This window comes from Pseudopipra pipra, chromosome 17, assembly GCF_036250125.1.
Source record: "Pseudopipra pipra isolate bDixPip1 chromosome 17, bDixPip1.hap1, whole genome shotgun sequence".
Classification (NCBI taxonomy): Eukaryota; Metazoa; Chordata; class Aves; order Passeriformes; family Pipridae; genus Pseudopipra; species Pseudopipra pipra.
This window is the reverse complement of record NC_087565.1, coordinates 1054328-1067247: the sequence shown is the minus strand read 5'-3', so window position 1 is coordinate 1067247 and position 12920 is coordinate 1054328. Positions and strand designations below refer to the sequence as shown.

At 50.2% G+C, this 12920-nt stretch overlaps 1 long non-coding RNA gene across 1 annotated transcript in view; it reads right to left on the bottom strand.

Annotated features, from left to right (window-relative positions):
• Nucleotides 1-8936, bottom strand: part of LOC135423411 (uncharacterized) — a 31330-nt gene extending 22394 nt beyond the window's left edge. The window contains exons 1-2 of the long non-coding RNA XR_010434814.1: nt 7365-8936; nt 5166-5258 (exon numbers count right to left, since the gene is read on the bottom strand). This is a non-coding gene — a long non-coding RNA (uncharacterized LOC135423411). The remainder of the gene's footprint in view (nt 1-5165; nt 5259-7364) is intronic.
• Between the last annotated feature and the right edge of the window lie 3984 nt (nt 8937-12920).

Sequence of the window (12920 nt, the reverse complement as noted above, 5' to 3'; positions counted from 1 at the left end):
GGACCCAAGCTCAGGGGGTGGACAGCAGGACACTGGGCAACTCTACAGAAATGCCAATGGCTCCTTAGAAAAAGATGAGAGCTGGTACTGTTCAGCTCCTTGGGAACACCACTGCTGGAGAAATTAGTAGTGGAAATATAATGACAACTAAGTAATTCTGCTGTTGGAAAGAAGAGTGGTGAAAGAGCCCTAAAGGGACAAAAGAAGCCCAAGGTGCAGCACTTCTGAAAATTCTGGTCCAGGTTTTCATGATCAGTATTATTTGCCTGTTCCAGTGAGATGTTCTAGAAGCTTCCCAGCAGCTGAGGAGGAGACAAAGGGCAGGTCAGCAGAAGGATGTGAGCAACCAGCAGTGAAAGAACAGTCCAGAAAGCAGTGCAATTCCTGCAGGAATTAATCTGCACAAAGGGCTCCAAGTGCAGATGGGCCAGGGCTCGTGGGTGAGCTCAGGACAGTCCTGTGCATCCCTGGGAAGTCAAAGACATGGCACAGCAGTGTTTCCAAAGGAAAGCCCAGGACTTTCCCTCGACTGAAAGACAGGACAAAGCATCTGAGTGCGTGAAAAATGCACTCATCGAGGATCTAATTTTTAAAAGGAAGAATTGTATAAATGACCTAATAAAAAAGTGATCTAATTGTTTCCACAACTGCTTCCGAAATTGCCAGAGCCTTTTCTTCTCGCTTGTCATTGTTCATGGAGTCATAAATCACAACCCAGGAGATCACTCAGCCCTTGACAATTTGCAGCCAAACTACCAGGTCTCGTATTCGGCCGGGCCACAATCACTGACAAGCTGTTACTTAAACAGTTGACAGGTTCAAAATAGCACAAACTACAAGGATACCATCAAGTAAAGAGCTTTTAATTTATTTTTTTTTACATGCTTATCTTCTGCTCTTGTCATGAACACTGTCAGAACACACGGGACTCCACTGTAGGTGCTGCAAAATCCCATTGTGACATCTTACATGAATATAAATTTTCCTCTGTGCTGTTTCTTGAAATATTGATGCAATTTCATAAGGCAGGTAAATTTCTCTCACTTTGATGGACTTTTATTAAAAAAAGTCTTCCCTGTGTTAGATGGTGTTTTCCTACTTCCATCAGACTTTTGCCAAAAATGAAAACCACAGAAAGCTGAAATTTTTAGAAAACCACCGATGGTGCAGGAAATCAAACAGCATCACATTGCACCTCACACCTTCTCATTTCTTGGTGCCCATCTCCCTGGGTTTGTCCCTGCTGGCATTGGGATGCTGGTGGTTCCCTGGGAGTGAGGTGCTGGAGCCAGGGCTCCTCGGGTTGGAATCAGCAGGGAAGCTGCTGGGGCAGAGCAGCAAAGCTTTGCTGCAGCAAAGCAAAGAGCATGACTGGCAACAAAGACAGGGTGATGACATATTTTAAATCCCAGCTACCCAAACAACAGGAGGTGTTCCACAGATTTGATCCCCTGGCTGACAAAGGCCCTTCTCTTTTTTGTTCCCCCAGCAAAACTGAGCTTGCTCCTTTTTGCAGCTGGATTCCATCCCCTGGTCAGCCTTGCAAACGTGTTTTGACATTGCTCTGTGAACCTGGGCCATGTTTTAAACACACAGTTATGGAAACTGGAGTGAATCTGGCCCCACAAAACACCACAGTGGAATTTTTTCTGTCATATCAAATGCAGTAAATGTCCTTCTCAAACCACTTCTCAAATAATCACACAAATCATACAGTTCAGACTCATTCCTCTTGGCACTTTCTTGGATTTTATGCCATTAAACAACAAATTTGATAGTAGACACTAAGCTCAACCCCTAACCAAACCTCCTTGTCAGTCCTTCTTTTTGGGATGGTCATGCCATGTGCTGCAGCTCCTTTCTTTGAGGAAACTCTCCCATACCCAGGGAAAGTCATAAAACCAGTTTTTTCCATGAATCATCAGGTGACCTAACCTTTGCTCAGAAGGAACAAGCATCTGACAGAAAGTTGGGGCCAAGGAAACAGCTTTCCTGACCCATGAAAGGGATCCCAAGAATGGAATTAATAACTGAGCAGTGGCAAAAGGAGAGCCAGTGTTGTGGTGAACTTCTAACTCAGCTGCATTAGAAATTAAATGGGGGGTTACCTGTGTGGGAGTAAAAGCTGGACAAATTTCTTCATAGTAGGAAAATGAAGAAAAGGAAAGGAAAAGAGAGCTTGTAATAATCTCATAGTGCAATGTTTTCAGGTTTCTTTGGGTTTTTTATTTCTCCAAGTGTGGCCACCCTGGGAGAACACAGCCTTTTTACATGTCTTTTATTCAATTTTAGCCTGGTTTCATGAAGCCTTGGCACACAGGCAGAGGACACTGGTGGCCAATGTGCTTGGTAGGGTTCAGCCACTGAGCTTGAACTTTTCCCAGACCTTGGCTGGAGAGCAAAGCCAAGTAACTCCTCATGGCCAGGAGTGGGGAGGATATGCTCATGGGAGAGCTACGTGCTGCAGGACACTTTCCTGTGCCCTGCCAGCTCAGGGACAGGAGAGGAAAATATTACTTGCATTTGCAAATAAACCCATTAAAAGTCAAGTCCTCTGGCTTAGTGCAGGTTTTGCAAAAAAACCCCAAAACACAAACACCAAGCCAAAACAAAAGAAAACCCCAAATGAAAAGACTCTTTGCAAACACAGCACTGCAGTAACTACTGGAGACTTTGCTTCCTTTTCACTTTAAGCAGAGCATTATCATGTCCAAGTTCAGACTTGGATACAGTTTTTTCCCTACTGAATTCAAAGGCAAAGTGCACAGCTGGCCTGGACTCCAGTCTGCTGAATCCAGAATCGACCTGCCTAAAAGGAAGATCAGATCTCTGCTGCTGATGCTCCACAGTCAGGGGAAAACATCAGGGAGCTGCTCAGGAGCTGCTCAGCAAAGAGCAAAGCCCCCGAGCAGAGCCCAGCTCTGGGTTCCTCCCGGGCACACTCGGGGGAGCATTTGGGGCAACCTGGCCCCAAGCAGTGTGTCATCCTTGTTCCTAAACAGAGAGTGAGCCCCTGGTCAAGGGGAGTGCAGGGAAAAGGCTGGATGCACACGGAGCATCAGCTCCAAAGAGCTGCTTTCAGAATTCCCCTTCCTGCAAAAGAACAAGGTGCTGGAGGACAACCAGCACCCCTGCATACCTTGATTTAGGAACAGTAATATCCCAGCTCTTCCACAGGAGATTTTTAGCCAGTTAAAGAGGCCAAGTGACACGACAAAGGCCAGAGAGGACATTAGTGGCAGAGCAAAAAAAACCTGATTCTTCTCCCACACACCCCCAGTTCCATCAGTTGCTCAAACTTGTGCAGGACTGGTCTTATAGAAACCAACAGGAGTTTCAGTGGTTTGAAGGTCAGGCCTAAGCACAGCAAAACCCTGGGGCAACACTGTGTTTGTGCTCTCCCTTCCCTGCAGCAGGTGTGTGTTCCAACCCCCTGAGCAGGAGGTTCCTCCTTCACTGGAGTCCCTGGAATAAAGAGACGCTTCTGGGAGCACACTGAGCAAATGGGTTATTTTGAAAGGACAAGTTAGCTCTGTAATTTGCCTCCACAATGTGTTCTGCACTCTAATTATAAATGCAAACACAGTAATTGAGAACAGCATCATAAAACTCTTAAGGAAGCCATAAGTGATATAATACATGGACATGTTTACTATTTGGTGCAGCAGGATGCCTCTGTGATGTTTTCCCCATGTTTAAACAGGGTGGAGATTTGCTTTCTTTCATGAAGTTCATTCCATGACAGCAATTCTTCCCTCAGCCTCCCGATCCTAAGCCTGGGTCAATTAAAATACAGCTTTCAGGAAAAATTTCTTCACTTTTCTCAAGTGAGAAAACCCTCTTTTTCATTTGAAAGATATAAAATTATTAATTCAAGTTCCAAAGGGAAGAAAAAAGGGAAGGTATTGGTGTGTTCTCTGCCTGTGATGCCTGAAACAGCAAATAACTCCTCAGGGTGAAGTGTGGAAAGGACTGGGGGGCTGCATTGCTACTCCCCTTCCTAAACTGTCCTGGGGAGACTGCAGCCCTTCCAGGGGTTCACGGGAGAGGGGGATCCCTGCACAGCTTCCCTTCAGGTACCCATAGTGCAGGCAAGCAGTGGCTCTTGGTGATCTCCCCCCACTGAATGCCACATGCTGGGGTGTGGAGAAGAGTTCAGAGCCCCAGTGTTTCCCAGCACAGGAAGAGTGAGTAGCTTGGGCCAGTGAATGGCAAATGAAGTCAGGTAGGGGCTGCTCACAGGCTCCTGAGAGCTTCCTGCATGGGTGGAAGGCAGAAGGTGATACAACATCCTGCACACTGTGCAGTCCCACATTCCTGTCTTCATCCACTTTGTGCCTTTTTACCCTTCTAACCCTCTTTCCCTGTCATCACCCTCCCCATGTCAAACCGGTGTCCTGCTCCAACCAAGACTTGAATCGAGGCAAAGCCTATGGACATCAAAAGTCTTCCCAGGCACAACACAGAGAACAGAAGTGGAAAACTGAACAGAACATCAGCCCTCTCATCTGGAAAACCCCTTTGGGATGCTGGGTGGTGGGGAGGAATGGCCAGGAGGACGCTCAGCCCTCCAGGGAGCAGGGCAAGAGGAGCAGTGGGACCGACCCTTTCCCAGAGGAGCCGGGGAGCAGCAGGGACCAACACACTGAGAGAGGATTAGGCCTGAGTGTGCATCGACAGGATCCTACAGGCTCACCTAAGCTTAACAGCTGCCAAATAACACGACAAATCATGTGATTCAAAGCAGAACAGCTCAAGCTGCCCTGGAGATGAAGGAGGACACGTGTCCTGTGCGGGGCTCGCACGCGCGCACACCCCGTCTCCTCACATTTGCTGAAAGCTGCTCTGGCCTGATTTTCAGAGGTGCTGAGTGCCTGCAACTCATCATGACAGGCTATACATCAAATCCATCACCTCTTGGGAAACTTGATTACCCTAGTGGAAACCCTCGTTTCGAGCATTTAACTGGTTCCTACTGGTTTCAGCCGGTCAGCTGGGTTTTGGACCGGATCACTCAGTTTGGGCTGCACTCATCCTTCAGGAGAAATAAATCCAAGTCCATGAAGATCACTGTAGGAATCCACTGAAATGTCTAGACAGGTATCAATTAAAATAAGAATTAAAGAATCTATTTTTAAAACATTGAACCAATAAAAATAACTCACACTTGGCTGGCTAGAGCTGTTCATCAGGTGACTTGCTGCTGAACAGATGTCTCCAGCTGGGAATTCTTGGATGAAATTCTCTATCTTCTCCTTCTTTTTAGAAATCAGTTATTAAAGAAGTACATTAGAGGTTTGAAACATGTGCTAATCCAAGCCAGAAAAACAACACAAAACAGAAACCACGCATACATTGCCAAGAGAGAGGTTGCTGAGGTGCAATCACAGCTTTGAGGGGTGAAGCTCTTTATCTGGATGTGTGAAGGATGAAATACATTGATTAAAACCCCTGCAAGTACAGAGTTAATGTTGAAGATAAATAGGGCACTCACACTGAAAGCCTGGAGAATCTTAGAGAAAACTGTCCAGGAGACTCAAACGTGCTTTTATCACAATGCTCAGAAAATGTATAAAGTGGTGGTTAATTGTGTGCATGGACATTAGTTCACAGCACTTGGAGATTTTTGTTCCTAAATTTTCAGCCACGGTGGGTATTAATATATGTATTTTAAAAACATAACGAATACCTGTGTTACAGTTTAGCCAAAGGGAGATAACAGAAACTGCTGAGGCACGGGCATTTACTGATTGCTGCAGGAGCTGTTTCTTTTATACCTTACAGAGTGTAGGCTGCAAATTCTGGTGTGTGTTTCTGCCTCCACTAACATATGAGGAATTGATCCCAGCAGAGGAAAATGATCTTCCTTGGTACAGCACACCTGAAGTGCCCAGAGCATTTCCATTAGAATAGGCACAAAGATGGAAGGTGCTTCCCTGAGCACCTTCCATCCCCACAGCAGCCTCTGCTCAACTCACACTGCCCCTCTCCTTGATTTTCCTGAGATCCCTCCCCCCAGCCGAGGAGACACAGTCACTGTTGATGGGATCTCAGAATGATCCCACAGAACTGGCTGATCTGCCTGGAAAACATTCAGCCTGGGAGACAGGGGGTGAGAGCTTGGAGCACCACTGTGCTGTCAGCTCTCCCACACAAACTAATCCAACCGTTCTGCAGAGAAGCTCTGGAAGCAAAGGAATAGTTACAGAGCAACTGCAGCTTGTCCCAGGGACAGAAATCAGCTCTGGGAGCCTTCCCTGTGTCCTGGCCCAGCCATGTCAGACCTGCTTCCCTCGGACTCTCTGCAGGATCCTGGTGGTGGCCAGTGATGGGAACCATCTCCAGCTTTCCTAGGGACTGGAGGGCTACTGAGGTTTAAGCTGGTAGGTGTTCAGGATATGCAGCAGCCACACAGGCACAGATGCTAAAACACAGTTTTATTTCCTAAAGATAAAATGACAAGTTGCACTATGAGCCAAATATCTTGTTTGGGTAAACGAAGTGTAATTTACACTCTGAGTCTGATTTTAAATCATCTGGTCTGGGGCTATTTGAGGCTGTGGATCTGTTTACATGTAAAAGAAATAAAGATCAGGAACCTTTTTTTTTTTCCCTGTCTGGGTAACAGCTGAATAACTGTTCCTCAGACTAATGGAGAGAGCAAAGAGAAGCATTTCACCAGAATTATTCCCTTTCTTTGTCTGTTTTGTTTTCCCTTCTCATGTTTAGGACTTAAAAATATTTGGGGAGGAAGGTGGAGGCTTGTAGAAGCCTCCTCATTTCCAGTTTGGCTCATCTTTACTTCTCAGAAATGCACAAAAGGACTTTAATTGCACTGCATAACGGGCTCCTATGAAATATTTCCTCACTTGTCTTCTGCACCTGGATCTCTATGGAGGGGCTGGCGAAGGCAGAGAGCTGAATTCCTCAGGTGAACAGAGAGCTTCATTCCCAAAGGGCACAATAAACCTGATCCTTCCTCTTCTGATCAACACGAGCACAGAAGCTGCAGACCTGACCAGTACATCAAAAAGGAGCTTGAAAAATACTTTGAGCAAAAAATGCTAACGGTGCATCCTTCTCCTGTAACCACACTGATATTAAATCAGGAAACAGTATGGAACAACCACAAACACATATATACAGGGGCTGTCAAAACAGCAACAGAACCAAATCCCTAATGGGGACTAAAGGTGGAAAGAGCAAGAAGAATATATAGTACAGGCTTTATGATTATATTTAAATCCTTATGCAGCAAATGCTGGAAAGGGAATTCCAAACATTTTCTCTATATAAGCAGTTTTTTTGATCCAGGACTTTGTGCAATGAAAAGGAATTACAAATCAGTCTGAATGAAAGGATACAGGTCCCAGTGGGCGTTGGAGCGTGTCTGTGGACTCCTGGGCTGTAACAACAACCCCTGGATCCTGCAAGGGCCCAGGGATGTGCCCAGCCCTGCTGGGAGCAGCCCTTCTGCTGTCACGGGCACTGACAACAACGTTGTCTTCCTGAAAAGATGCCTCCATGGTCCTGGGTTTCCTCAAGCACAGCTGAGACCAGACTTTCCTTCTCTCCTTCCTGACCACTGAAGATCTGATCACTGAGAAAGTCTCCCGCTGAACCCCTTGGAAAGACAAGCAATGGACTATGGCCAGAAAGGGCTGCTGACCTTCCCTGGGACATCTCCTGGCTGCTCATGACTGTGTGACATTAGGTAGAGCTCCAGGACACCTTCCCTGCCTCCCTGACACATCCCTTTTCTATAGCCCTTCCAAGGAAACTAAAAACCCTTGGGAAGATCACCTTTCACACCCAGACATCTTCACAGTACCTTTGAATTCATAGGAGAAGCTGATAAACAGGAGAGATTTTTTCCTGTGGTAAGATGTGGTCCTAGTTCTGAAGAGTTTGAAAAGCCTTTGAAGGACACGAAATGGCATTGCAAGATCTGGCTGCAGCAATCACAGTCCTTCAGCTCCTGCTGGCTGCTTCAGTCCCCAAAAGCTACTCCTGATCACTCAGGAAGGTTTTGGTGCTGTTTATTAGCTACAAGCTCCTAAAAGGGCTCAGATAATAAATTCAACATGCCACGGTTCAAGTGGGAAGCAGGACTGAGCCAAGCATGGGAGGAAAGCTGACCCTAGAAAGGCTCCAAGGGGGGATTTTGTGCTTCTGGATCAGGTGTTTCTGCTACAGATAAGTTTTACCGTGATGGCAAGGGGAATAATAGCAAGAGTATGTATCGGAGAGGGAGGCTATGACTGAGACTGCAGAGTTTGGAAATGGTGAGAAAGGGGCAAATTCTCATGAAAACAAGTTTGGATCCATGCATTCATGGTACCATGGGGCAAAAGCTGAAAGAAATAACTAGAAGGAGAATGTTTCTGCTCTTTGTTTGCTTCCCTGCCAAAGACACCGTTGTGGGACATTGTAGAAGGGAGCGAAATGATGCCATTTGGTCTCGAAGTCACCCTCTTCCCCTCCCCGGAGCGCAGCGAGACCCCGAGCCAACTGCAGAGGGTGCCGTAGAGGGGCTGTGCTTCTTTTTTCCTGCACAAGAAGGCAGGAGCCAGGCTCGGCAGCAACCCCCTTCCAGCCCCCGGGCCCGCGCAGCTGTCCCGGGCTAACCCTGGGCAGCGGGGGGCACTGGGGGCCGCTCCCGCCTCCAGAAAGAAAATAATATCCACGGGACCCAGGGGTCCTGCATCCTCCGAACCTCGCACGGACGCGGAGCCTCGCCGGCGCATGGCCCCGACGTGCGCTGGTGGGACTCCCCCGATCAGGAGTCATCGCTCCCCCTTCCGTCTGCATCGCCCCCCCAAAGTCGCGCTGCAGCGTTTAAAGGGGGGATACCAGGGCCGACGGGGGGGTGCGGAGCTGGGCATCGCTCGGGGGGAACCCGGCGGGCAGTGACACCTCCCCAGTGTCACAGCGGGGCTCACGGTGCCTTCACCTGTCCCGCACAGCTACACCCGCCCGGCTGCGCTCCCTCCCCAAGGGCCCCCCGCCACCCAGCGAACCCCAAACCCGCCGCCCGCACACTCCGATCCCCGCCCCTCCTCAGCGGGGATTTAATGCTGCACACTGCAAAACCTCGGCAAAGAAAAATACCCCCCAAAAAACCTACCATTCTGAAGTGTGGCTCCTCTCCCTTCTCCCAGATCCACCTGTGAAAACGTGTCTAAAGTTAGTTACTGGGATTTGCCCCCCTCTTAACTGGTTCGGGCTAAAACCTGAAGAGGTCCCAGTTAACCCAGAAGGGTCCAATAGCTGATTTTATACTGCAAAGCTGCTGTGCAGACTTTGTCCGAAGAATGTTGCCCGCTTTACTTTGACAATCCCCGCAGAAAAGGGAGAGCGAGGGGAAACAAAGCCTTATGATTACCAGTAGTAATTTAATCCTAAATTCGTGGGCCATTCCCATCAGCCCGAGCAAGCAAACATCAACACTTTTCTTTCTCATGCACATGTATCTGCGATAGATGATTAACCAGGTCCCTCGCTGCTTACACAGGGGAAAAAATCCTGACAACCAGCACGGTGTCTGCTTGCGGTTTGGGAAATCAAAAATCAAGTGAGAGGACGTAGGAATTAGGGAAGTGATGCCCTTTTCCTCCGTCAGTGCCTGCTGCCAGCACCGGGTGATTTCGGTTTGGGTGTACGTTGGTTCATAAAACTCCCTTTTCAGTCGACATCTCCCGCTGATGTTATGAGGTAAAAAAAAACTAATTTGGAGAGGAAAGTAACAGTCAGCTCCCAAACCCGGGGAGTTCTTCTCAGAGAACCGAACATGAAAACCACATATTTGGCAGTCTTCTTAATTTTTATCAGTTACCTAGACCTGCTGTTTCTAAGAATTGGCGATTGGGATGCCAGCGTAACAGAATTCCTTTTCTAAATGTCACTTAGAGATTCAGGCAGAGCCCTACCCGACTGAACACGGATAGGTATCTATATGTTCCAGTTTTAAGGGAGAGATTTCAAATTTCAGTGGCTCCAGGACCCCCACTGCCCTGCCCCGGGCGGACACTCCGGCTGGAGTTGGTCTGAAATGACATTAACATTTTCTCTGAACTCGCCCCGGTTTTGGTCGGGAGTTTACGAAAGGCGGGGGGGAGATGAGGGAGAGCGGGAAGAAGTCATTCTTTCCTCGAAACTAACCTTCAAACCCCGCATCTTAAAATATAGAAAATAAAACAAAAATTTAAACCCGCTCGGTTATCGGCTTTCGGGTGCGGGGAGAAGGTCGCAATTAAAAAACTGCCCGGAGGGCTCGGCAGGGAGGAAAGAGAGCTGCGCCCCGCGCTGCGGGGCCGGGCAGGTGGGCGCCTCTTCTTCCTCCTCCGCGGGCGCGGAGGGGACGGGGAATCCTCCCCGCAGGAGCCCTCAGCCGCCGCTTTGCCCCGCGGAGGATTTTAGGGTGCGGGCCGGGATGCGCGGAGCTCCCTCCCCCTGCGCGCAGCACCGCGGCTTAGTCCCGCGGATGGGGAACTCTTCTGAGCTGCCTCGCTGGGCTCTTCAGCCCAGGAATCCTCTTCTTCTGCTCCAACGACATCATTTCTTCCCCAATCCTTGTTAAAAAAAAAATAAAATATATATATACATAATTTAAAATTCACGAAGGAGCAGCCCCCCTAACACATAAATCGCATGGAGAATAACCTTTGGTGGCTGAATTTAAAGCAAAACTGGCCTTTAAATGGGGATTCGGGGCACGAAGCGTTTCCGATTTTAGTCAGCCGCTTAACGCCGCAAGTTTTGTGGGATGTATTTTGGAAGCGGGAGCGACGGACGGAAGAGCAAAGAAACGGACCCAGAAAGTGTCCCGAAATTTTATGAGGATGAGGATGGACGCTCAAAACCAATCTGTAATTCACAGCTTAAAAGATTAGGGAAAGGGACAGAGTGTGTATGGACAGGGAGATAATCAGATCAATGCTTCCTCCGCCTTTCAGTAGCTCCACCTTGTGAATATACCTCAGTAATTATGAGAGGAAAAAGTATTATCCATCTAATGGCACATTTTGCAGGGCTGCATCCAGGCTTCCCAAGCTCTCGCCAGGGTCCCCTTTCTCTCACTGGCAACGAGAACGTTTAACGTGCAGGTAAAAATAAAGCGCTCCCCAAGCAGCTTCCAGGACCTCCGAAATAACAACCCCAGCGGACCCGCACGGGGGTCTCGACAGCCCCCAGGCCCGGGGAGGCGGCAGCTGCCGAGCGGGGACGGCCGAGCTCCTGCCCCGCTCCGCTCTGCCCGGCTGGCCGGTCCCCCCGCCCGGCCCCGGGGCTCCCCGCCTCGCTGTGCCTCCGAGCCGCTCGTGACAACGAACAGACGGCGGTTTCCCAAATCTGGGGCTGCCGGGAAAGCAGCAGCGCGGTGGCCGCGCGGCCCCGGAGCCCCGCGCACGGCCGGGCTGCGATGCCCGTGGGGGATGCGGAGTGCGGGGGGCGCGCAGGGGCTGCGTGTGCCTTCCACTCGTGTCCTCCCGCACACGCGTTCGGAGCAGGGCGACCTGCGGAGACAGGTCTGAGTGCTCCCGGCAGCGCTGTCCCGCTCCGGCCGGGGCCGGGGTGAGGGGACAGCGCTCACCGCCGGGACCGCAGGGCGCGGGGAGCGGCACAGCCGCTGCCGACTGCGAGCTCTGTCCCCTCCGAATGCCGTGGGGAAACACTCAGACGAGGCACCGCCACACGACATTAAGTCCCGGCGCGTCTGTACCGCAAAGGAGGATTGGGATGATATCCCCCTTCCTGCTTGCTACCCCCTCCCTCCAGCCCGCAGCCAGAGGGACCCGCTGGAACTTCTTTTTTTGGGGAAGGGGGGACTTCGCGCGACTTCTGCCTCCCTGGTCCCCTGCTCGGCTGCTGCCGGCTCCGAGGAGATGCGGATGAGAGGAACAAGCGGGTCTGGGCTGCGGGTATCGCCGCGGGGCTGGCGGAGCGTCCCGCGGGGACGGACCCACACCGGGGGTCTCCGCAGTGTTGGGACGGGGAGGGGGGGACTCCGCAGCGTTGTCCCATCTCCAGAAAGGCAGTTTCCTCCTCACAAATTTCGGGAAAGCAGGTACATCCTGAACTTTCTGGGTGCTTTTGGCTAAATAAATGCTGGTGATGGGAATACGGGGGATGCCGAGGTGCCGGGGCGGAGGCGCAGCTCCGGAGCGGCGCGGGCGGGCCGGGACCGCGGCAGCCCCGCTCCAGCATCGCTCCGGTCCCGCACGCCCGGCCCCTTTTTCCGTGTGGTTTTTTTCCCCGTGAAAAGTAGTTGTTATTCTCTAAAAGGCCACTTGGGGTCACACTTTCTGTCTGTTTGAGCGTAAAAACTGTAAAAAGAAGCCCTAATCTCCCTTAATCGTTACAAAATGTTAAAAAAAAAAATCCTGTTACGGGACCAAAAAAAAAAAAAAGAAGAAACTAAAAAACCTTACAAGGCGAGTACTCCTTTGCATGCAGTCACTCACTCAGGGAACAGCAGAAGAAAGCAAACACGGTCCCGAAATGTAATTATATTTTCTCCCTTCTCTCCCTAATATTTGCAATTGTCTGTGTCAATGCCGCTGCTTTACTTTAGGGAGAGATTTGCTTCCTGTAACCGGGAGGGTTTCCCCGGTTGTACACGGAGCGCTGACAGCCCTGCCGAGCCGGTGCTTCCCTCGCTCCCGGCTCCCCGCGCATCCCCCTCGGCACCTCCCCAGCCCAGCGCTCGCTCCCGCCCGGACCCGCCGCGCCTTCGCGGCCGGTTCTCCCGCGGTGCCTTCGCGTCGGGGACGCTTATATAAAGTTGGAGAGGGCGATGCTTGTGCGTGGCGTGGGGGGAAGCTGGCTGCCTTGACATTTGCTGTGGGACGGCAGCGGGCGAAAAGGGGACTTTTGTTATATTTAGAACAAAGGGACGGGCAGGATATCCCCGAGCCCTCATC